Genomic DNA, 24608 nt, shown 5'->3' on the forward strand with positions numbered 1-24608 from the left:
TTAAGAATTACATTCTAAGAATAACTTAAGGATAAATATTTACTCATTAAATTATTTGCTTTACTTGCTAAGATCTATAGTACTAATTGATCAACTCTTCCTTAATGTTACTTCTACATTTCAACATAATCAAAGGATCATTATTCATTCATAAAAGAACCAATTATCAATCTTTGATTAAGAAGATTATAACTTAATTAAAATGATCAATTTAATTTATCAATTAACATAGGTACATGATTTCATGACTTTTTTCATTTAATAGTTTTCAATTCAATATTACTATGTCTCACCATTAAAACATCTAGGGTTATTATTCAAGTCATGAGAATAAGGCCTATCAACTTTGATATCAATATTTTACAACCTCGTTAAAAGAATCATATCAATTAAATCTTCATTACATAACATAATTATTGATTAAATCTAATTAACTTTAGTTAATTGATTTAATTAGTAATTTCACAACCAAACCATCAACCCAATGAATATTTAGTTGACTAATAATTAAAAGTCAACCATACACAAATGTTAATATTCATAGTTCAATAATAATAACTTGCTAATATTTAATGACAAACTATATTGGAAATCTTATTAGTAAATCTATAATGACCACATTCGTCATGTTCCCATTTTTATTTTAATAATAACAAGTTATAATAAATCTCCAATACCAAGTATTATTATCTCAAATAAGTTTCCCCTATTTAAGATAATTCAATTAATTAATACTCCAAATTATTAACCAATTCAATTTGATTAATATCTTTTACAGTATTTCAATCATTAACTAATCTCTTCTAGATTGACTTTGATCGTATTAATTGATAACTATTTAAACTATTTACACTATTATTTATTAATAGTTTGTTAGTCCCAACAAACATTAATAAATAATAAACTCATCAAAACTATTATTAATCGATCTAGAGAATTTTACATAAGCTTCATTAGCTAACTCTTAATACCATTAAGGTATATCAATAATTTAGTTAATAATATATAACATATTAATAATACCATAGTAATTCAAATGATAACAATGTTATAATAGTGACTTCATGTCAATTAAATCTTAATCCATTATCATTAAAGTCTCTTCATTTAAAAACGTAATATAAAATTACCCTCTCTAAATTATTTAATAAACATTACAAAAAAGTCCACTATATAAACTATATTAAAAATCTGTTTTCTTTTAATTTTCTCTCATCCATTTACTTAAATTGACTAATAATTAATTACACTTCTTCTACTATTAATTAATCTTAATTAAATTTGATTTAATTAGATTAGATAATAAACCATATAAAACTAATGCATATTAATAAGATTCTAATAAGGGAAGATTTCAATAATATTTTTAATTCATTCCATGCTTTAATATATTATTTTTGTGAAGTTTAACCATAAAGAACTCTTGGTTATAGAAAATGGAGAAATATTTGTCCTTGAATAAAAAAGTTCCCGTAGGATGGTCATATCTCCTTAATGAACCATTGGATCGGGCTGAAATTTAAATATGTTGGAGAGGGCCAAGTTGCACCAATTTTGATCGGAGCGATCGAATAAATTTGATCACAATAAAAAGTTATGAATGACTGAGTTTGGGTCTATCCAAGGGGCAGCGATAGGACAATTAAAAATTTCTTCTTAAAAGGTAATTGTTCTTTAAATTTACCCATTCATCCATCTAATAGGTTTGTCCATACACATCTGAAAATATAATTTGATAGAAAGATTACATTTAATCATACAAATTTTCAACTTAGAATTTTTATTTTAATTTCAAATTTTGTCTATCTAATTTCACAATATAAATTCGAACCCAAACCTGATTAAGATCTAATTATTTCTCCTTAATTGGATCTAGGATTTTTCTATAGTTTTCTTCTCATCCAAATAAAATATCTAGATTCCAATTTCAAATACAGAGAGTATTCAAACACATAAAACATATATGATGAAGATAGGAAGAGAAAGAGTGCAAAGGGAATATGAGAATATTACGAGTGCACCTAGACACTGATGCTAATTTTCTATGCCTCAAAAGTCCATAGAAAATCCTTTCCTTCTCCATCATTCACAATTCTTCCAAGAATCCAAGCCGATTGAATCCTCCAAGTGATTAGAAGAGCTAGAAGGAGCATAGAAGCAAGTAGAAAATATATGAGCATATGAATCTTCTCCCATGCATGTAAGCTTTGAAGTTTCTATTTTTTTTTAGCTTGTAGCTCGAGGCTTCCATTAATCTTGTAGCTTCTATTAAGCTTGTAGCTTCCATTAAGCTTTTTGTTTAAGCTTCTATGAATGCTTGAATATCAAGAGCTCTCAAGAAACCTTTGGAATGCTTCTTGAAACCGCTGAAAAGTGTCACCAACTAAGCATGGGTCTTTTTTAATTCTTTTTTTGATGAGTTATAGAATTGTAGACACCTTGTGCTTAATTGATGCACTAACCCCCATGTTGTTGACACATGTTAATTCTCATGCAAGCTTATAACTCCAATTTACTTTTTAAATAATCTCTATTTAAATTTTATAACTTTCATTTTAATTTTTATAACTTTTATTATTATTATTTTATTTGTTACTTTATTATTATTTTATAATTATTATTAATTTTAATTTCTAGTTTTCTTTTATTTAATTCTTTTTTCTCAATAATTCACATTTAATTAATTATAATCAAAATATCAAAAATCATGATATTTTATTAATTTTCTCAAATAAATAATTGATTAATTAAATCTATTTATTAAGACTTAATTAATGAAAAATTCACCATAGACCTCCAAGATAAAATATGAAAACTCATCATAGAACAAATTATACAAAATAAATCTAAAGGGTTAAAAATCATGAAATATGTCATCCGACACATTCGGTTGGTATTCAACTCAAATACTTGTCCTAATTTTTCAATTAGGAAAAATGGCTCAAAGAGTTGGGATTTGAACTTGAGAATTTATCTCCCCTTTCTTATCATTGAGATAATGTGATAGGGTACGCTCATCTTGGCAATTCAGGGAAGTCAATACCCAGTACCTGCAACCTGCATAAAAACCATGCATGTACAAACACAATATTTACTAAACTAAACATACAATGGTAGGAAGTGGTGCATCATGTAGATCTCGACTAGCAGGTGACTACGACTCCCTTCCTTAACCACATCAGACACGCCATACAAAAGAAAACATGCAAGACAAACATGCACACCATACACATGCAAGTATGGGGTAAGTATCTATAAGAAAGTACATATGATAATAAATCATCTTACTAATCATCATTAATAATTGAAAGCAATGTAATAATCATCATCAATAATTGTGAACACTAAAAATAATCATCATACCTACATGAAATGTAGAGTCTAAGTAATCTAATCACATAATAAACTAAATCCATAGCACAATATTTGATAATCTCAAAAGAATGCTGCTAACCAACAACATAAAACTAGTTCTAAAAGAGTTCAACAATGATAACAAAATGTGAACTAAGGGCAGGCACTACAGAAAGTTAATTTAGAGCATTACAACATGGTGTAGGTTTGGTCCTATTATTTTGATATTTTATCAAGTTTTAAGAGCCCTAAAGTTAGATTTTGTTTATTTTGAGCACAAATTAGGGCATAATTTAGGCATACAAAGTCAGATTTTGGACTTCGAGTAGTCAACGGAAAGCTCTTAGAGAGCTGTACACATTGGTTCAAATTTGGTGCAGGTTGGCATGCTTTATTTGTTGATATATTTATCTAAACAATTTATAGATATATTTTGACTATGGTAACATTGTGAGTTTATGGCATTGAAGATTTAAGATTTGATGTAATTGTTGGTCTCATGATGATATGGTTATTAGTGTTTGGTTTGGATATGTATGATGACTTGTTGGATCTACAAGTTGTGCAATGTTGTAAGCGGTCTATACTTACAAGTTACATTTATGGCTTGGTTATGGGTTGTCTTTACCTTTTGATCTTTCATTATTGATGCATATTCAGATTGGCGGCTTGGATTTGGGTTGTCTATGCCTTAAGTCACATGATCTGCTAATTTTTTTTCATGTAGAAGGGATGAGATAGTGTTACCAGGTATAATGATGGTGGAGAATTGTGGTTGACTATTTTATGTTGATAGATTAGATATATTGAGAGCTAGATGCTTGGTTCATGGATGTGATCATGGTGCCATGGATTTTGGCATGACATGATTAACTATACAGGTACATCCTTGATGTTCATTAGCTTGGATATTCTAATTCAGTTATGGTGGTATATCTTCTTGGTTGAGGATCATGGTTATTTGGTTTCTTTTGAGGAGCTCATGATGTGCACTTTGAGTTCTTTGATGGTTTAATGCCTTGGTTGATTCTCATGGTTAGAGGATGGATTTTTATTTTTTTCATCATGGTGTCATGGATAGTTTGGATACATGATTTAGTGGGAGCTTGTGACAGTGATGGGGTGACAGTGCATGATTAGTTCCTAATTTGGTTTGGATCTTCATATAGGAGATGGATTTTATGATGCCATGGGAGACTTGGTACCACAGTTGAGTGAGATTTCTTGGCATTGATATATTTATTGAGTGTTTGTAGATGTTGGAGGTTTGTCTAGATCCTATTGCTGCAGAAGCATCTTTGACATTCGCATGGTGCACTTGTTATCTTCATGGTGTGTGAAGATGGTTAGATCTTGAGGACTCATGGAGTTATTGATTATCTTCATGGTGTGTGAAGATCATTCTTCTTTGTATGTGGAGATGGTTGCATCTTGAGGACTCACAGAGTTCTTGGCTTCTTGTTGGGGTTTTATGGAGGAGATCATACTTGCACAGTTTACATCTAGAGGTGTGTGTAGAAGGACATGATACAGGTTATGATTTGCATGGTTTCTCTAGTCTTGGTTATCTTCTTGGATGTTTAGTTTTGCCTACATTGGATTTGAGATTGGTTAGAGATTGTGATCACTAGTTTGTGCTCATGTATGTCATGTGAGAGATGACATGGTTATTCCTTTATCTCTTTCCTCTATTGGTTGTGGAGAATTTGGGAGAGCATTGGAGACTTTTTATGAGAGTTGTTCTTGCAGAATATTAGTTTATGTATTGTAGATGTCTTTGATACTACATGGATTCACTTCTTTGAGATGTTGTGAGTGGATTGGTTGTAGATTTGACATTATCTTTTGCAGTGGGAGCCTCTTGGTATATATGTGGTAGGTGTTTCTTTTGAGGCTTGTGATTGTAGGTTATAGATTAGATATGTCGGTGATATGAGATTCATTTGTTATACCTTTGAGGTATGGATAGTTGGATGGGTTTGACACTTGTTGTGGGTGTTATTTCAGCTATGGATATTTTGACAACTACGGATACATGTGATTACCTTTGGATCAAGTTTTTTTGTGCTTGAAATTTCAGTTGGTATAAGATTTTATGATCTTCTAATGCAATAGGTTGGGTGGCTTTCTCTTTGGATGGCTTCTATGTATGTCCAGTGGCAGTGGCATAATGGGAGGTGAGATCATTCATGTTTGAGATGCTAGATACTTTAATTTTGTTGCGGGTACAAAGATGGAGCACTTGGTGTACTTTGATCCATGATGGTGGATGTGTTGGGAGCGATTGTTCCCTTGTTCATTTATGTGGCTATGGATTGACCCTATGCAATGTATACAACAAGTGGGAGTTGAGATAATGGGTATTACACACATTGCATAATATTGTTATATTTTATTATTTTATTTTATTTTATTATGTAATGTTGTACCTAGATGGACATGCAACATGAAAATATTTTCATGAAATATTCTTGATGAGTTGTATTGTAACATTGTGATAATATTTCATGTAATTATTTAATATTAAGAAAAAGAATTAAATGCCCAATATTAAATGTGAGGTCAATGGGTTAGGTAGCACATGGTTTTAACACATAGTTTATGTAATACCACTTTGTGGTTTTGTTGGACTTGCTACTATATAAGTAGCCACAAGGGTAGTTGTTGTAGAGTAAGAGTGAGAAAGGAAAGAGTCGAGTGGGACAAGGCTTGACAAGTTAGCCAAGGGAGCATTTGTGAAGGTTGAAAGCATAGCATGGGATGTGTGGATTCATGCTTGTTCACATAGTTTTCTTGGTGGTGGCTATGGCCATGAAGGCTTCCATGGGTGTATTGCAATGGTATTTTTTTTTGCTGAATAATACATGGTGATGGATGCTTTTGGAGGCTGAGTTTTCCCCTCAATGAGGGTTTCCTAGAGTATATCTTGTGTCACAATTTTGTGGGTATGTTGTTTATTCTCTTACATGTGGATTTTAATTCTGTGTTCATTTTTTATCTATTATGGGTTATGTGAAAACGGTTATATTCTTTGTTGGAAAGTTTCCTTACATGCCCCATGCCCATGTCCTCTAGTCCAAGACATCCTTGAGATATTATTAGGGAGGGAACACTCAACAAATAAACCATCATAAAAATTGCACAAATAAAAATAAAATTAACAAGTCTCAACCATTTTTCAATTTAAGTGAGTGTGTGTAAGTCACATGACTACTTTCTTTAGGACATCAAATTTGTTAGTGAGAAGAATCACATCATCCTAGACTATAGAAAATGTATCCAATAAGTGTTGAGAAACACTCAATGTCAAGGGGAAGTGTTGAAAAACATTATTTGCAGGAGTTGCTAAAGAAATGCCAACTCAACAAAGAGACACTAGATAAAGTGAAAGACCACCTATGCCCGCTAGACCTAAACCAAGATCAATTTCAAAACAAGGAATACAAAAAGGACACATGAAGTGAAATTAGATTAAGCTCAAAGTAAAAAGTGATATGCTTATAGACATAAGTATAAGGGTCTCAAGTAGTGCTTGTTTCTAGGTTTTCACCACTTGGAATTTTTTTTATTTTTTTTGTTGTTTTCCAGGACTTTTTATAATCTTTTTTGTATCTTTGTGATATTTGATTTTTTGTGGTGATACATCAAAGATCCTATTGCTAGCATTGTCACTGAGATGATCATTTTTTTAGGGCATTTTATGCTTTTGGGGATTTTTTTCAATCATATATGATATTTTTTAATATTTTTTTGATTTTTAGAATGAAATAGAGATTACTCACTCTCAAGAAATATCACATCATTTTGTTCCAATATCTAGCAAGGTGTAAGGTATGATGTAGCAAAAAGCTGGTGGATATGATGGTTAAGCAAGGAGTGTATGAAGCAAGTGAAAGTGATCCTCAAGGATTGACTCCTCAAGAGTACCCAAGCTAGGGAAAGATAGCCATATGAAGCATGTGTTGGACAAGCCAAGAAAGAAAACAAAGGAGATAGAATGTGGGATAAGCAGTGGAAACTAATAAGCAAGATAACATGAAAGCATGTAGTCCAAAAATAGTAGGCATGTCAAGAGGCCTAAGAACCATGTTTTTCCTTGTGTGATCAAGATCAAGGGATCGAATGGATAGGATAATGTTAGTATAAAGTAATAAGAATGAAGGTAAATATGTAGGCTATGAGTGAATGAAAAATCACAATAGGGAAGTTTGTAGATAAGAAAGCCAATACACAAGGATAACTCAACATTGTCAAGATTAAAAATGAAATATGGAATGGAAGGATTATGGAAGAATTATGCATGAGGACTATTTGCTAGGTTTTCACTGTGGTACTTATATATGGTGCCACAAGAAATGGTTTTCACCATATGACAAATTTATTTCTCTTTACTTTTGCTTCCAAGGCACCTATTTACCAGGTTTTCACCAAGGCACATTTTCATTTTTTTAATTCTTGTTTTTTTGGAATTTTTGAATTTTTAGACAGAGCTCAAGTTGTTTCAATTTATATTGTGCTCCTATAGGAAGGATGAGACATGATAAGCCAAGGCCATAGAAAGGTATGCTCAAAGATGCTAATAGGGTGATAGAAAGGAGATGGTAGATAATGTGTATAGAGGAAAAGGTTTTATGATTTGGAAAGCTAGAAGGAATATGAATAGTAGGTAAGTGCAAGCTTGAAAAGATTGCATAAGGGTAGGTGAGAAAGTAGGCAAGATCAAGATTGACACACAACTTGAAGGGTTGTGAAATAATGGAGTAATCATGGAGGAAATAGCTTGAGGTTTAGATGTATAAGGAAGTAAGAGACTTCTGGAAGGAGATGGAATGGAACCCTTTGGAAGCTTCTTAGCAATATTTTTGCAAGAAGATGGAGTGGAAGCCTTTGGAAGCTTGAATTCTAACTTTGAAGTATTTTCAATATTCAAGTCATTCAAAAGAGACTTGGGAATCCATATAGCTTTAGATTTTTCTTTTCCTTTGGATGCTTTAGAACACATTTCTTCAATGATGGATTTAGGAACCCATATTTTCTTTGATTTATCTCTTTGGGTTGTAGACTTTTGTAGTCTCTTGAATAATTTTTCTTTCTTTTCATTCACATGTTGATTAGATGGGACATAGTGATATTCATTTTTGAATGGATTCTTATGCTTGTTCTTAAATTAATCATCCAAAATGCTTCCAAAAGACATGGGATTTATGGATGAATAAGGATTATATGACTAGTTCATATGGATAGATAAATGAGAATTCATCAATGATGAGTTTCTTTCTTGATAGCGAAGTATGATAGGAGAGTTGGGTTAGTCCAAGAAGTTGGGTCTCACTTTTGGCCAAAAAGTGAAAGTTTTTTTCCTATTTTTGAAATATTTTGTCAATTGATGCCAAAATTTGAACCATTTAGAGATCAAATATAAAAAAAAATCTAGAAATAAAAATTGTAGTGCCTAGGATCTTCTTTTTGAATATGAAATTTATTTGTATACCCATATGATAGATTTTTTTTTGGTATGGATCTTTAGAAAACACTATTTCAAAATGCCTATTTAGGACCATACCTCGCTTATGTATGAACACCATAATTTAACACAAATAAATGAATTTTTGTGAATCCTTTTAAATAGAGTTACCTAACACACCAAAGATTGATGAGAATATTTTTCTTGAATTTTTTAATGAATATTTGTTTTATTAATTTTTAATTGGCTATAAAGGTAAATTTTAAAACCTCTCGTGTACAAACACCATAATTTGATCAAAATTTCACTTTTTTCAATTTATTTTTTTAAATTCAAAAGAATTGAATGTAGATTAATGAAATATAAATTAATTTAAGAAAACTTATAAAACAAAAAAGTTATCAAAGTTTTAGTGAATGTTGCTATTTTACATTTAGGTACCAACTTTGATTAAAAAATAATCCAAAAATAGTAAATAAAATCATAACACTATAAAATTTGTATTTCTAAAATCAAGAAAATGAGAGCTCTAATGGCAAGACCCTCTAAAAATTATGGCAAGGCATGAATTTGTTAGTTCAATGCCTTAGCCAAATCTTGAGAGGCCAAGGCATAGGCGTGGTCTCACCAAACCTGTCCCAAACCAAAATTTGAAGCAAGAAGAAAAAATCCCACCTCATGTTGTAAGAAACAGGCACCCGTTATTTGAAATTCAAAACACGAATATTCATTTTGAAAAACTAAAAGTGGCATGTGAAATCCCCTCAAAACTTTTAAAAATAATTTTTTAAGAAATGGGTACTCATTTTTTACTTATTAAAAAGGGGAACCCAATTTTTTAAAAATGGGTACCTATTTTTTACTTTTAAAAAATAGGTTCCCGTTTCTAAAAAATTCAAATTTCTTATTCTTTAAGAAATGGGTACATGTTTTATGAAAATAAAAAATGGGTACCCAATTTTTTAAAAAATGGGTGCCCATTTTTTAAATTTAGGGTTAGATACTCAAGCCAAAAATGAGTGCCCATTTTCAAAATCGGGTACCCATTTCTAAGAGGTTTCATTTTGCAGATTTGACTTCCATGAAATTGCGACCCAACTTTGTGCATTCACCCAGCTAGAAGATGAGGTAGAAGAGAAAGTAGGAGATGGAGGAACATAAGGTTCCAATATAGATGGAAGCTTTGAAGGATTTAGCTTTGATGGATAAGGACCAAGGATAGATTTAGGAGATGTGAAGGGATAGTGAATGGGGATATTAGTGTTTTTAGAGTGAGAAATGTGGCCAAGGCCATCAATAGACTCATGAGTATCTTTAATAGGAGAAACGCCTTTGATAGGAATATTTGAAGCTTGAGCATAGTTTTGAAGTGAATATGGAGAAGTAAAACAAGAAGGGATTCTTTGATCTTGACAAGTTTTTTTGGATAAAATAGGCACACAATTTTGTTAAAAAAAATTAGTAAGCTCAAGAGAAATAGTGGAAGTAGTGTCTTCATCATACGTAGGAGGTGGATAGGACATAGGATATGGAGGGGTGACATCTTGAAGGAGATGAAAGGATCCTTGATCTTGATATTTCTTAATATTTTTTCTTTTATCTTTTTGAGAGTCCTCTTGACATGGATCCACTTCTATGAATAAGGGAGTATATGTGGTTTGCATGATAGGATCTTGAAGGGGTAATGAAGGACTAGCTAAAGTGGGCATAGTAGTCATAGTGCCACATGAAGGTTGAGGATCTTTAGTCTTAGAAGCATGAAAAGGGTTTTCAACAAAGTGTAGATTAGTTTGAGTTTCTTTAAGAGGTATCCCTTGAGGATAACATAGGGAACTGCATGAAAAGAATTAGGACCTTTTTTTGATGGAATAATGTTGGATAGATATGAAGTTTTGGGACATGTATAAGTATTGCAAAGAAATAGAGGTATCAAGGAAACCATCACTAGACATAGGTTCATCAACATGATCTTGCTCAAGAGAAGCATCTTCATTACATAAGTCTTTAGGAATTTCAACATCAATGATTTTGTCATCAATAAGATCTTGAATTATACATTTAAGTGCAATATAATATTCATTTTTATGACCTTTTCATGTATTGTAGCCACAATAGTGATCATCTCTCCACCAATAAGGTATTTCCCTAGGTTCAAAAGGTGTAGAATATTTGTATGGTAAAGTATTATCTTTTTTACAACTAAGGTCTCATGCATCATGTCATATGAAAATCCCAAAGGAGTAAAATTTCTCTCAAAAGTATATCTATGACCATTTTTTTCATTCTCATCTCGTTCAAATATATGCCCATCACAAAATATTGGCATATTCTCAAAGGAGTTATTACTCACTTTCTCTCTCAAGAGGGCCTTGGATCTAGAAGATGAAGGCAATTGATGTCTTGGAGCAGAAGATGTAGACCTTGAAAAAGATGACTCACATTTATGTAAAGGTCTTAAGGAAGATTCATGTAATGATGCAATCTCTTGCTCTAGCACTTTCTTCGTTTCTATCATGTGTCTAGGGAGACTAACACAGAAGTGTTGATACTTTTTAATGATAGAGGAGAACTCATGATCATCTATCATGTGTTTATGGGGATTAGTAGGTAAGTTTAGATACTTTTTAATGATAGAGGAGATGATGCAGGAGCATACAAAGGTATAAGGGCAATCCTGTGTCACCCAAAAAAAATGTACTTAGACTTAGTTTTTGTTTCATGTGTTTTCATTTCTGGATACCCATTTGGGTCAAATAAAGGTTCCAACTCTCACAGTTCCACTATCAGTGTTCTAGGATAGAGTATTTGAACACCTTGGGATACGTGTAAATGTCAAAAAAAATAGGATTATGTAATTGAGCCATCATTTTGGTGAACTAGAATCAGGTCAAAAGGCCTCACGATTTGAAAGTTATTGTAGTTTTTTAGTTTTTGGAGACCTCCTAAGAATGCTTTAAAGTCAGGTTAGGGGCATTAAATGACCTCAAAAAGGGTCAAAAAATGGGGGATGAGTGAAGCTAGTCCATAGGGCTATAGAGCCCTTCAAGAGCTTTTTGGAAATGTAAATGGTTCATCAATCGGAGCTACGGTTCAAAAGTTATGCCTCTCGAAAGTTCGATTATCATTTTTTGATTCTTCTAGATTTGCACCAACTTCTAACGCAACTTTTGGAGCCTTCTACTTGGTCAGTGGATGCCTACTAGCACTTTCTAGAATGTACTCCTAGTCCTTAACCCTCCGAGGTCTATTTAAGGACATTACTGGCATTGTAAAAGGCAGTTCGGAGTGGAGTTTGAGAGGAGGTACTGAAAAGAGAAATTATCTCTAGATTTATGCTATTGTAAGCCCATAGGGCATGTTTTGAAGTATATTATCTTTGTACTAAATGTACTAGCTTATTTTAATAGTTAATACAATTTCCCTTTTCCCGTTGTGTCCATTATGTGCTTGGGTTGTGTCCCCATCAAGTGGTATAAGAGCTGGTTTTTCTTGAGTGTGTAGACAGAGCGCCAACTGTGAGGTAGTTTCCACTAGGACTATGTGGTTGTGAGTTTGAGTTAAGAAGATGCCTCCATGAAGAGGGTGTGGTGGAAGGGCTGGAACTATTAATCCTGAGGAGGTTAGAGCCCTCCAAAGGCAGGTACAAGCATTGCAGGAGGAGCTCCGTAGAGGAACAAATGTTGCTGCAGGTGATGATAGTGAGGATGACAATAAAGAAGAAGAAATTGGACCAAAAGGGGAATTTGATGGGGAAGTTTTGAATTAGGTAGAGGAAAGGATTTTTAGGGTCATTACTAAGTTTGGGAAAATACCTACAATTGATGTGGGTGTATTTTCAGGAAATCTGAAACCAGATGAGTTGATTGACTGGATTAATGAACTAGAAGAATACTTTGAGTATGAGGATATCAGGGACCCAGATAGGGTTAAGTTTGCAAAAGCCAAACTGAAAGGCCATGCCAAAATTTGGTGGCAAGAGGTTCAATTGGAAAGAAATAGAAGAGGAAAGGAGAAGATCACAAGGTAGGATCGCATCGTGGACAAATTGAAGAAGCAGTTCATTCTTGTGGATTACGAGCTTGATTTGTTTAAGAAGATGCATGGGCTAAAGCAAGCAGGAAGATTAGTCCAAGAATATACAGATGAGTTTTATCGACTTTTGATTAGAGTAGGGCATGCATAAGCAAATAAGGAGAAGGTTTCTCGTTATATCAGTGGGTTGCGACCTAGCATCTAGGAGGATTTAAGTTTGGTAACAATGACCAGCATTGAAGAGGCATACTAGTTTGCCCTACGAGTTGAAGAGAAGCTGAATAAGAGGTTTGAAGGGAGACAAAGAGGGCATGGTCAAGGAGGAAGGGGAAGTGGTAGTTCATTTGGAGGCCGAAATGAAACCCAAAAGAAAAATGAAGATGTGGGTACTAGCAGGAACCAGAGGAATGAGGGTTTCAACCGCTCCCGTGATCAAGACTTTGGAAATTAGAGAGGAAGAGGTAGAGGACATGGACAAGGAAGAGGAGGATTCTATGGTACCTGTTTCCATTGCAATGAAGAAGGTCATCATGCCTTTGAATGCCCTCAATGATAAGGAAGGATAGATAGGAGAGCTGAGGGTCAAGCTAGGGTTGCTCATGTGGATGAGGATGCACAGTCATCACATTCAAAGGATGCAAAGAGAGGAGAGACCTTGGTAAATGAAAGGGTCCTACTAAGTGGTGAGATTGAACTAGTACAAAGGAGAAGTTTGTTTTGTACCAGATGCAAGTGTGAAGATAAATGTTGTGATGTGATCATTGATGGTGGTAGCACTGATAACTTGGTATCAAAGGAGATGGTCTCTAAGCTAAAGCTCAAGAGGGAGAAACATCCCCAGCCCTATCGGATTGCTTGGGTGAAAGATGATCACAAGGTCTTGGTAAGTGAACAATGTCTCATGAAATTCAAAATTGGGAGTTACCATGATGAAGTTCTCTATGATGTTATTCCAATGGATGTTTTCCATCTATTGTTGGGTAGACCATGGCAGTTTGATAGGCATGTAGTACATGATGATCATGCAAACACATACTCTCTAACAAAAGATGGAGATCGCCACAAACTGAAGCCCATGAAAAAGGAAGGTGAAAAGGTATGTAGCAGTGCTAGGATTTGTCTTGTTGATGGAAGAAAGTTTTTAGATGGAATGAAACATTAGCATATGTGCTATGCTTTGATTCCTAGGAAAGATAAAGAAGGTAGTAGTGAAATACCACTTGAAGTTTCAGATTTACTAGGTGAGTTTGGAGATATTATCTCTGATAATGTTCCAGAAGGATTGCCACCAGTAAGGCAAATTAGTCATCAGATAGATTTAATCCCAGGAGCTAGTTTGCCTAACGAGGCTGCTCACAGGATGACTCTTACTAAAACTGAGGAGCTAAATAGACAGGTTCAGAAACTATTGAGGAAGGGTTTGATTAGGGAGAGCTCGAGTTCATGTGTAGTACCTATAGTACTAGCAGCAAAGAAGGATGGAGAGTGGAGGATGTGTATAGACTCTTGAGCTATAAATAGGATAACCATCAAATATTGGTTTCCTTTGCCAAGAATGGATAATCTTATGGACTGCTTGAGTGGAGCTCAATACTTCACAAAGATAGATCTCAAGAGTGGTTATCACCAGATATAGATTTGAGAAGGAGATGAGTAGAAAATGGCCTTCAAGACCAAGGAGGGTCTTTATGAGTGGTTAGTCATGCCCTTTGGATTGACGAACGCCCCAAGCACCTTCATGCGGCTTATGAATGAGGTACTTAAGAAGTTCTTGGGAAAAAATTTTATTGTCTATTTGGATGATATTTTAATTTTCAGCAAGACTTTGGAAGAACATTTATTGCATATTTGTAGTGTCCTTGAAAGGTTAAGGGAAGAGAAACTATTAATTAATTTGAAGAAGTGTATCTTTGCGAAAAGGGAGTTAGTCTATTTGGGGTTTGTTATATCACCTGAAGATCTCAAAATGGATCCAGAGAAGGTAAAAGCCATCTTGGAATGGCCTACTCCAAGGTCTGCTACTGAGGTAAGATCATTTCATGGTTTGGTTAGTTTTTACAGGAAGTTTATTAAGAATTTCAGTGGCATATGTGCAACCCTAACTGACACAATAAGAGGGGATAGAGAAGAGTTCAAATGGACTGCAATAGCTGTGAGAAGTTTTGAAATGCTGAAGAAGAAGGTGATAGAACAACCTGTGTTGGCACTTCCAAATTTTAGAAAGGTGTTCCAGGTGGATTGTTATGCTAGTGGCAGTGTTATTGGGGCTGTATTAAGCCAAGAAGGTAAGCCTATTGCATATTATAGTGAAAAATTGAATGATGCCAAGAAGAAGTATTCTGTTTATGATCAAGAGTTCTATGCAATAGTTTAGGCCTTAAGGAAATGGAGGCATTATTTATTGCCAAAGAAATTTTTTTTGTATACTGATCATCAGGCATTACAGTACCCAAATAGCCAAGGTAAATTGAATCAGAGGCATATGAAGTGGGTAGAGTTCTTGCAGAGCTATACATTTGTGTTGAAACATAGAAGTGGAAAATCTAACAGGGTTGCAGATGCACTCAGCAGGAGATTTTTGTTGCTTACAGTAATGCAGGTTGAAGTAGTTGGGTTTGATGAACTCAAGAGTCTATACCCTGAAGATCTTGATTTTGTTGAAGTGTGGAAAGCTTGTAAAGAGCCTGTTGTTGTAGATAGAACTAAGTGGTTAGACTATCTGATTCAGGATGGTATGTTATTCAAGGGCAGCCAATTGTGCATTCCAAGGAGTTTCGTGAGGGAAAATCTGATTAAAGAGAAACACAGTGGAGGGATGGCAGGACATTTTGTTCGAGATAAGACCATTTCCATTCTTAGAGAACATTATTTTTGGCCTCAAATTTCACAAGGTGTGAAGAAGTTTGTAAAGAGTTGCCAGGTTTGTAAAGTTGCGAAGGGATTTAGCCACAATACTAGACTATATCAACCATTTCCTATTCTATCAAAGCCATGGGAGGACATAAGTATGGATTTTGCTCTTGGATTGTTGAGGACACAAAGGGGTAGTGACTCAGTATTTGTGGTGGTTGATAGGTTCTCCAAAATGGCACATTTCATTCCATGCCACAAAACTCATGATGTTGTCCATATTGTAGACTTATTTTTTAGAGAGGTGGTAAGACTACATGGTCTTCCAAGGAGTATAGTTTCTGACAGAGACACTAAATTTGTGGGGTATTTCTGGAGAACATTGTGGAAAAAGTTGAGAATAGAGTTGAAATTCAGTTCCACACATCACCCACAGACTGACGACCAAATAGAAGTCTAGGCAATTTGCTGAGATGTTTAGTTGGGGATAAGCCCAAGGGGTGGGATTTGATTCTACCACAAGCCGAGTTTGCTTACAATAACTCTGTAAATAGGAGTACTGGTAGATCCCCATTCCAAATTGTATATGGAAGTAGCCCAAGGACTGCAACATAATTGAGGAAGATAGAGCAAGGGGCGAGGACAAGTGCTGAAGCTGAAGAATTTGTTGAACATATCAAGTGTCTACATGAGGAGGTTCAAGCACACATTGCCAAGATGAATCAAGAGTATAAAGCTAGGGCTGATCAAAGGAGAAGACATAAGGAATTCCAAGTAGGGGATCTAGTCATGGTACACTTACAAAAAGAAATATTTCCAGCCGGCACTTACAACAAGCTGAAACTAAAGAAATTTGGCCGCTGCAAAATTCTAAAGAAACATGACTCAAGAAATGCATATGAGGTGGAGTTGCCAGATGGTATTCACATTTCTCCTATTTTCAACATTGTAGACTTAACAGAGTATCATGATGATGGTGCAGATGAGGAACTGATGTTAGAGCCATGTCTAATTCCTCCTTCTAAGGAGGAGGAGATAGAAGACATTCAAGATCATCGTGTGGGTAGGAGTACCAAAAATAGGCAGTATGAAGAGTATTTGATCAAGTGGAAAGGACGGCTGATAGAGGACTCAACTTGGATTTCAGCAGCTGAGGTTTCCCATTTGGGATTTCCTCTACCATTCATAAAGTGACAGAGTCACTTTTTAATCTACCCTGGGTGTCTGATGCAGGAGCATCTAGAGGTATAAGGGCAATCCTGTGTCACCCAAAAAAGAAAAATTACTTAGACTTAGTTTTTGTTTCATGTGTTTTCATTTCTGGATACCCATTTGGGTCAAATAAAGGTTCCAACTCTCATAGTTCCACTATCAGTGTTCTAGGATAGAGTATTTGAACACCTTGGGATACGTGTAAATGTCAAAAAAATAGGAGTATGTAATTGAGCCATCATTTTGGTGAACTAGAAGGTGTGAATTGGCTGGATAAATGTAATTGTAATTTAGAGCATTCCAAAAAAAGAATCAGGTCAAAAGGCCCCACGGTTTGAAAGTTATTGTAGTTTTTCAATTTCTGGAGAGCTCCTAAGAATGCTTCAAAGTCAAGTTAGGGGCATTAAATGACCTTGAAAAGGGCTGAAAAATGGGGGATGAGCAAAGCTGGTCCATAGGGCTATAGAGCCCTTCGAGAGCTTTTCGAAAATGTAAATGGTTCATCAATCGAAGCTACAGTTTAAAAGTTATGCCTCCCAAAAGTTTGGTTACCGTTTATGGATTCTTCTAGATTTGCACCAACTCCTAACGCAGCTTATGGAGCCTTCTACTTGGTCAGTGGATGCGTACTAGCACTTTCTAGAATGTACTCCTAGTCCTTAACCCTCCAGGGTCTATTTAAGGACATTACTGGCATTGTAAAAGATAGTTCGGAGTGGAGTTTGAGAGGAGGTACCGAAAAGAGAAATTATCTCCAAATTTATGCTATTGTAAGCCCATAGGGCATGTTTTGAAGTCTATTATCTCTAACTGAATGTACTAGCTTGTTTTCACAGTTAATACAATTTTCCTTTTCCTGTTGTGTCCATTCTGTGCTTGGGTTGTGTCCCCATCAGGAGAGCTCATGATCATCTAGACTTGACTAAGGTTTGGTATTACAAAGTGTGAAGCCCATAGTGGTTTTGAAAGCATATAAAAGAAAAGAATCCTTAAGGCTCAATTTGATAGATGTGTCCCTATTTTTTCAAAGTGGGGAAGATTGTAAACATTCAAGCACATCAAACACACCAACAATTCTATTAAGGTTTCTATAAGGATGCACAAACTCAACTAGGGGATGTCCTCAATATACGTAAGATACGTGAGGCCCAAATATGTAAATGAAAGAGAATACTACCAAACAACCGAGAGGAAATGGTAACCAAATCTCCACTTTCACTTCCCAAAGGTATAAATTTCTTTGGGGCTTAGCCAAGATTGACAATATTGCTATTTGCAAGAGACCTTTCTTTAGATTCAATTTATCCTATTTATACTTTGTCAGATTATCAGAGTTGAGGTCATCCCTAGAGTGATCACTTCTCTAAGTAGGCCCCCTAAAAGAACAAAAAATCAAGATCCATTATTTAGGTTCCCCTCAAACTCCTTAACGAGGATGCAAGAAGAGAACATTGATAAGAAAATGATGGGCACAAAAAGACAAAAGATGTTTAATTTAATCCCAAATCCAAATGTGAACAAGTCATTTAAAGCCCTTTTTCAATGCTAGAAAGACACACCAAACAATTTGATAAAAGAAAGATAATTAATTTACAATGAAAAAGAACATAATGATCACTCTTTATAATTCAAATGAGAAGATTTGGAATGTGTGCACCTTGATTTCATACTTTACAAATTTTTCCATTTTTTTCTCTTTAGACCTCCAAGTTACCTTCAAAAACTTCAATCAAGTGTATGAAATTATGAAGAAATAGGAGAATTAAAATGAAAATTATATCAATCATTATATCCAAGATTGCTCAAGAATGAAGTCTCAAATGGCGACTCATAGCTCTTTATTCATGGAGTGGAAGAGTTTGTAATGGAGGCCATCAGTTTGACCTAGTTTTTCCCATGCAAGTACACCATAAAATGAGAGATTCAAGAATAAAAATATGAATGCAAATGAAGGTGCAAGCTAATATAAATGATAACAATGCAAAGAAACGCAAGAAAATAAATATAACCTATGAAAGGAAATCACAATGCAATATTAATCTATGAAAACAAAAATGACTCTAAGATAATATAAAAATGCAAGGATAAAACTTGATGGTGGAAGCCATGGATGCAAGAGAGAATAAGACAAGAAGAGAGAAGTTGCAATGAAGCTCCAACGTCCAAACCCTAAGGCTCAAACCCTAATGCTCAAACTCCTCCAAAATCACTCTCCAAACCTGTAGCATAACAATAAAATATTCCTCTATATTTCTCTATATTTCCCTATATATATCTCTATATATTTCTCTATATCTCTCTACATATCTCCATCTATATTTCTCTATATCTTTCTCTATATTTCTCTATATATTTCTCTATATATCTATATCTTTCTATATGTCTTTCTCTATATCTCCCTCTATATTTTTCTCCATATCTCTCTCTCTCTCTCTCTCTCTCTCTCTCTATGAAAATGAGAAGGAGAGGGCTCCTTATAAAGGAAAATGTGGAGGTGGGAGATGTTGGTGTTTGAAAATTCTAGAGGGTTTTCAATTATCCCAATGAGAATATGGTATATCTAGGGGTAGCTAACTCCTATTTTCAACATTATATTTTAGACACCAGGCCAACTATAAGGCTAGACCCTTCTTCTACTTCAGGCTCTGCTAAACTTAGGTAGGTGGACCTTAGATTCAATTGATACTGTACCAGTGCAAAAACATACCCCTGAATCTATTAAGTAGATGAGAACCCTTATATCTCCTAATAACTCATGCAATAATAGAGATCTACAATAGTTGAATGGAAATCTATGAAATGAAGAAGCTGAGTGAGCGCTAAACTGTTATAGCTCTTCAACATAAAATGTAAAGATGATTTGAATTTTGATTTGATTTTATGTGGGTGGGGAAAGTGGATGAAAACCAAATATAGACAATAGACTTAATGACCTTGTATCTGATCAGTGCCTGATCCATGGGACAAATTCATGAATCTCCCTCTTGCATTTTGGATATCTGATACTTATTCATATATTCAGATATATGATCTATCCATTCACCTTGTAAATAGACATCAATGTTCAACTTAAATCTCATTCTTACCTAATATCCTTCTCAATAAACCTGCAACCCTATTGAATTCTTTGAAGCATTTACATAATTCCTTGAATTACAAGCAACAATGAAGCAACATATAGCCTTAAGGGACTGCAATTATGACCTGAGCTCTTTGTTCAAAGACCATAAAACATCACAGGTCATTGAGAAAGGAGACAAGATTTAAATTGAAACTAAACACTTGCTCTTCCTTGTATTGATTTCCTTGAAATAATACATAAAAATGCATGAACTTAACTCATAAAAAACCTAATAAACCAAACTATTCAATGAACAAATGCTGTCATACAAGAGAGAAAATGGTGAGAATGAGAAACTGATGGGATGGGAAGGGGGTATCATAGCCAAAACAAAGCTTCATGGTTTGGAGCCATCTCATCCCAGATCTTCCATTCAAAGTTCATCAATTCCAGGGCCGGTTCTACTAAATGCCTTCATTCCAGAGAAACTTTCCAAAATTCCCAACCCTTACAAAAGAGAAGAAGAAAGCATAAATAGAAAGGAAGCCGTTCCCAGATTCATTATGCAAATGACATGTGTCCCTCAGAATTCCTTACCAAGAAGATGAAAACACCTCTCTCTACCTTCTCTCTATAATTGCTTATCAAATCCCTATGATTCTGGCTCTTAAAGGCATAAAGGATCTTAGATATTTGATTAACAATCATAACTAATTTCTACTATAAAAAAAAATACACGGTAAAAGTAAAAATTAGTTGAAAATTGATTTCAAGAAGCCAATGTAACCTTTTCTAGATTTTTTTCTCCATATTCGAGCTTCAAAAGGTCTTCAAATCTGCCCCATAAACAACTCTAATGCTTAATGATCAAATTTGCTCATTCCACTAAGAAGGCCTTGGGAATTTTTTTTAAAAAATGCTTATAACATAAACTAGTGAAGACCTGTGCACAATCTGATTTCATATTCAAACAATTCAGCTTCTCCCAGTTCCAACAGTATATTATAGTGCCTATTCTAAACAAAAATTGCCCCTCTGGTAGCAGTTTGAAATTTAGGCTCCTGGACTATGAAAAGACATCAAGAATGAAGCATTTTAAAAAATTATATAGTTTGAACTATATAAAAATTTAAAATCATTCAAATTTTTCATTTTGAAATTTCATGCATTTGAAACCTTTTTTAAACTTTTATTTTCATTTTCAATATCTCCTCTGCCCCCTTGCCACTTGTTGACTCCTGATTTGCCCTGCAACACTTGAGATATTTTAAATTAATTAATATTTTAATATTAATTAATTTCGTTAATTCCTTCCTCGTTGCACTAGAGGCCTTTGTATTCATCTTTACATTCATACGGGCTTGCCTTTACGTCTTTACGACCTTAATGTAAGACGGATCCCCTTCAAAATTTCCTTTATGACCATACACTCACCATAGCATCATAAAGCTCTCCATTTTATCCTTATGCTCATATGATCCATGCGTAACACCGGAGCCATTTAAAATTTGATTCATGCCCATATGCTAGCTTCATTTCGTATGGGTGTAACACTTCTATCATCCACATCCTGATCATATGGGTAAGCATAGAAGCATAAGGCTTTTCAAATCAATTCTTGCTCATATGTGAGTCAAAACTTTGACCCTAAGCCTGTAGGCCCCTCCACGCTTAAGACATGAGTCTCTAGGCCAATGTGTCTTTGAAGATAATTACATGATTTCTGCTCATATATTTAAAGTGGAAAAACCTCCTCCCACAAAGAATATGGGACAAAACAATTAGAAGCAATCTCCCTACCTCTCCACGCATTTTGCGCTAATATGCTTCCATGGCCAGCATGAGTTCTTCCTGTTACTTGCTACGTGTTAACTGCTCTTCTTGTGCAGAGGCCTACTCCTACTATGGTGTGTTTCCTAGGGGTCTTCTTCTTTTATACATGGTAGCTTCCTTTGTGTGGTGTCTTGTCTTCAAATGGCTGTTGTCCACATGAATGCAGGCTTCCCATGGTGGCTTTCTCTTTCAATTGCGCTAAGCCTCCTCTTTAGACTCCTTGCCTATTGACTACCACTTCTTGCATGCATTGATTGTGTTCTTTTATGCTTGTTGGGTGGTTCATGCTTTTCAAACATGGGTGGCTTTATTTGATTCAAGCTGTAGTTTTTTGCCTCTAATGTTTGGTGTGGTCTTCTTTATTAATGCGTGAATGCATTGTTTTATGCTCATCCATAGACTCCCTTTCAATACTATGTTCCCTTGTTGTAGGCTACGGCTTAACTTGCACTTTAGTTGGTGGCTTCATTCTTCTCCCCATTCCATGCCCTAGCTCCTCTGACTCCTCTTTAGTAGGAATAAAGCCTTTGGGCATTTTGATATCCATGGTTCATGCATCTTGGCAATGTTTCCAGATTCAATGAATTATATCTAAAATGTGAATTCTCATTTGAAGTCTCATATCAAGGTTCAACTCAATTGCTATAAGATCTCAAGATTTTCAACAATTTTGAATCAAAACTCATCTCACATTTAGCAAATGGAACTTACTTTTATTAAATATCATTCTTGGTCTTCAGCTTTTGATTCTATTCTATGAAAATTGCATATTGCTACCACCAGAATTTGGAAGTTAACAATCATTAGAATAAAATTTCAATCATGCTTCCAAATCCTATATTTTGGTACCCTTATCAATCTGGAGAAATCAGCTGGACCCCAAAATGGGTTTGGCTAAAAAAAATTTTGTTTTCAAACAACTTGTTGGCTCCTGATTTAATAGTTTTGGAAATAACCAAGAAACCAGACCAATACATCTAAGCTTAGCAAATTCTCATCATGGATGCACTTGATTGTAGTCTTGGGCCAACTATAAGGATAAATCCTTCTTCTTCTCTGGGAAATCTGATAATATCATCAGGAATGACATTTGGGAAACCGTAGATACCATTGAAAAATAATGGCATGTATCTCTTAGTATAAAAAGATCTATGATTTTGGTCAATGGACTGCATACTAGGTGAAAAGAAAACTACCATCTCTTGCAAACTTACAACTCACCAAAATAACTTTCAAAAATTATAACTTGCAGTAGATCTGAAAACTCATCTACCAACTTAAATCTCTAACATAGTCCAAGATGTAAATACATTTTTTGAAACTACCTTTCATAGAATATGCTGAGATGCAGTAAATATTTCTCCTACTTAGTGCTAAAATATCACTTGATGGAGAAAGAATTTTCTATCACTTACTTTCCTAAAAAGAACTTCAAGAAAGTGGAAAATACCTTATATTTGATGCTTGCAAACCACTTTAATGCTGTAAACAATAGTAGATTCAAATCTCATCTTGATTTAGTAATTCTTGCAAAGCATCACCCACTTTCTTCACAGCTATTGCCAAGGGCCTGAGATGACTTCTTCAATTCTGCATTCCAACTACTGCAACTTTCACAATTCCCTTCACTTCACAATTGCACTAGTGCAGAGATATACTTTCGAGTCGCCACTCACTAAGTGAGAAAAGATTTTCCCAACTTGCACAAAACAACAAGCTGGTCCAAAATTTATAATAGGTATTTGAAAACTCACACACAACCTTGGAAAATCACACCCTTAACAAAGTGAAAGAAAACATAAATTCTTGACCCTTCAAAGAACAACAACACTTTGAAAAAACTTTCAGCTGAATTAATAGATGATGGAATTAGTAGTGACAATACAATCTTTCTTCAAACTATTGTCTTGGATAAAACATCATTGGGAGGAATGAAACTTCATCATGACCTTGCTATTGATAACAAACTTTACACATGCCTTTCTTGTAATTATATTGAATCACCTTCAGATTGCAATACTCTCTAGTAGAGTCACCATTTTGTTGGCTCGTAATTTAAGAGTTTTGGAAATAACCAAGAAACTAGACTAATACATCTAAGGTTAACAAATTCCTATCATGGATGCACTTGACTGCAATCTTGGGCCAACTATAAGGATAAATCCTTCTTCTTCTTCAGGCTCTATTAGACCTAGGTGGGTGGACCTTAGACTCTTCAGATGGTTCCAGTGTAAAGACATATAATTGTATCTGAAAAAATAGACAAAATCCCTTAATCTTCTATGTTTATGCAAGAATTCGTGGATAAAATAGCTAATAATAGAGCACATGAACCTGATAAACTAAGTGAGGAAAAACTCTTTTAACTCTTAAACACAAAAGAAAAGATATTTGATTAAGATTTGTATCTTAGCATAACTCGAGTATGCAACAACAGAGAACATGTATCCTTCAAGCTAACCAATCCCTTATCCATTGGGCATCGAATGAACCTTAACATGCAGATGTATACCTAAAATATACTCATATATTTAGTGATATGATCTATCTATTTGACTCGCAAACAAACATAAATCTTCATAACAACTCTCATACTTATGGTGATATCCTTTTGGTGTAACCAGCAACCCTATTGGTATAAACAATCATTTACTTGGTTTCTTTGTTCCAATAGAAAATTCATCTCGATATACAACCTTTCAAGACTATAAATGAATTTAAGCTCTTCGTTCTTAAACACAAAACATTGCAAGTAACAGAAGCAGGAGATGAGAATCAAAATGAAACTAAGAAAGGTGAAGC

Source organism: Cupressus sempervirens, chromosome 7 (genome assembly GCF_028749045.1).
Source record: "Cupressus sempervirens isolate cs-2001-9-10 chromosome 7, ASM2874904v1, whole genome shotgun sequence".
In the NCBI taxonomy this organism is placed as follows: domain Eukaryota; kingdom Viridiplantae; phylum Streptophyta; class Pinopsida; order Cupressales; family Cupressaceae; genus Cupressus; species Cupressus sempervirens.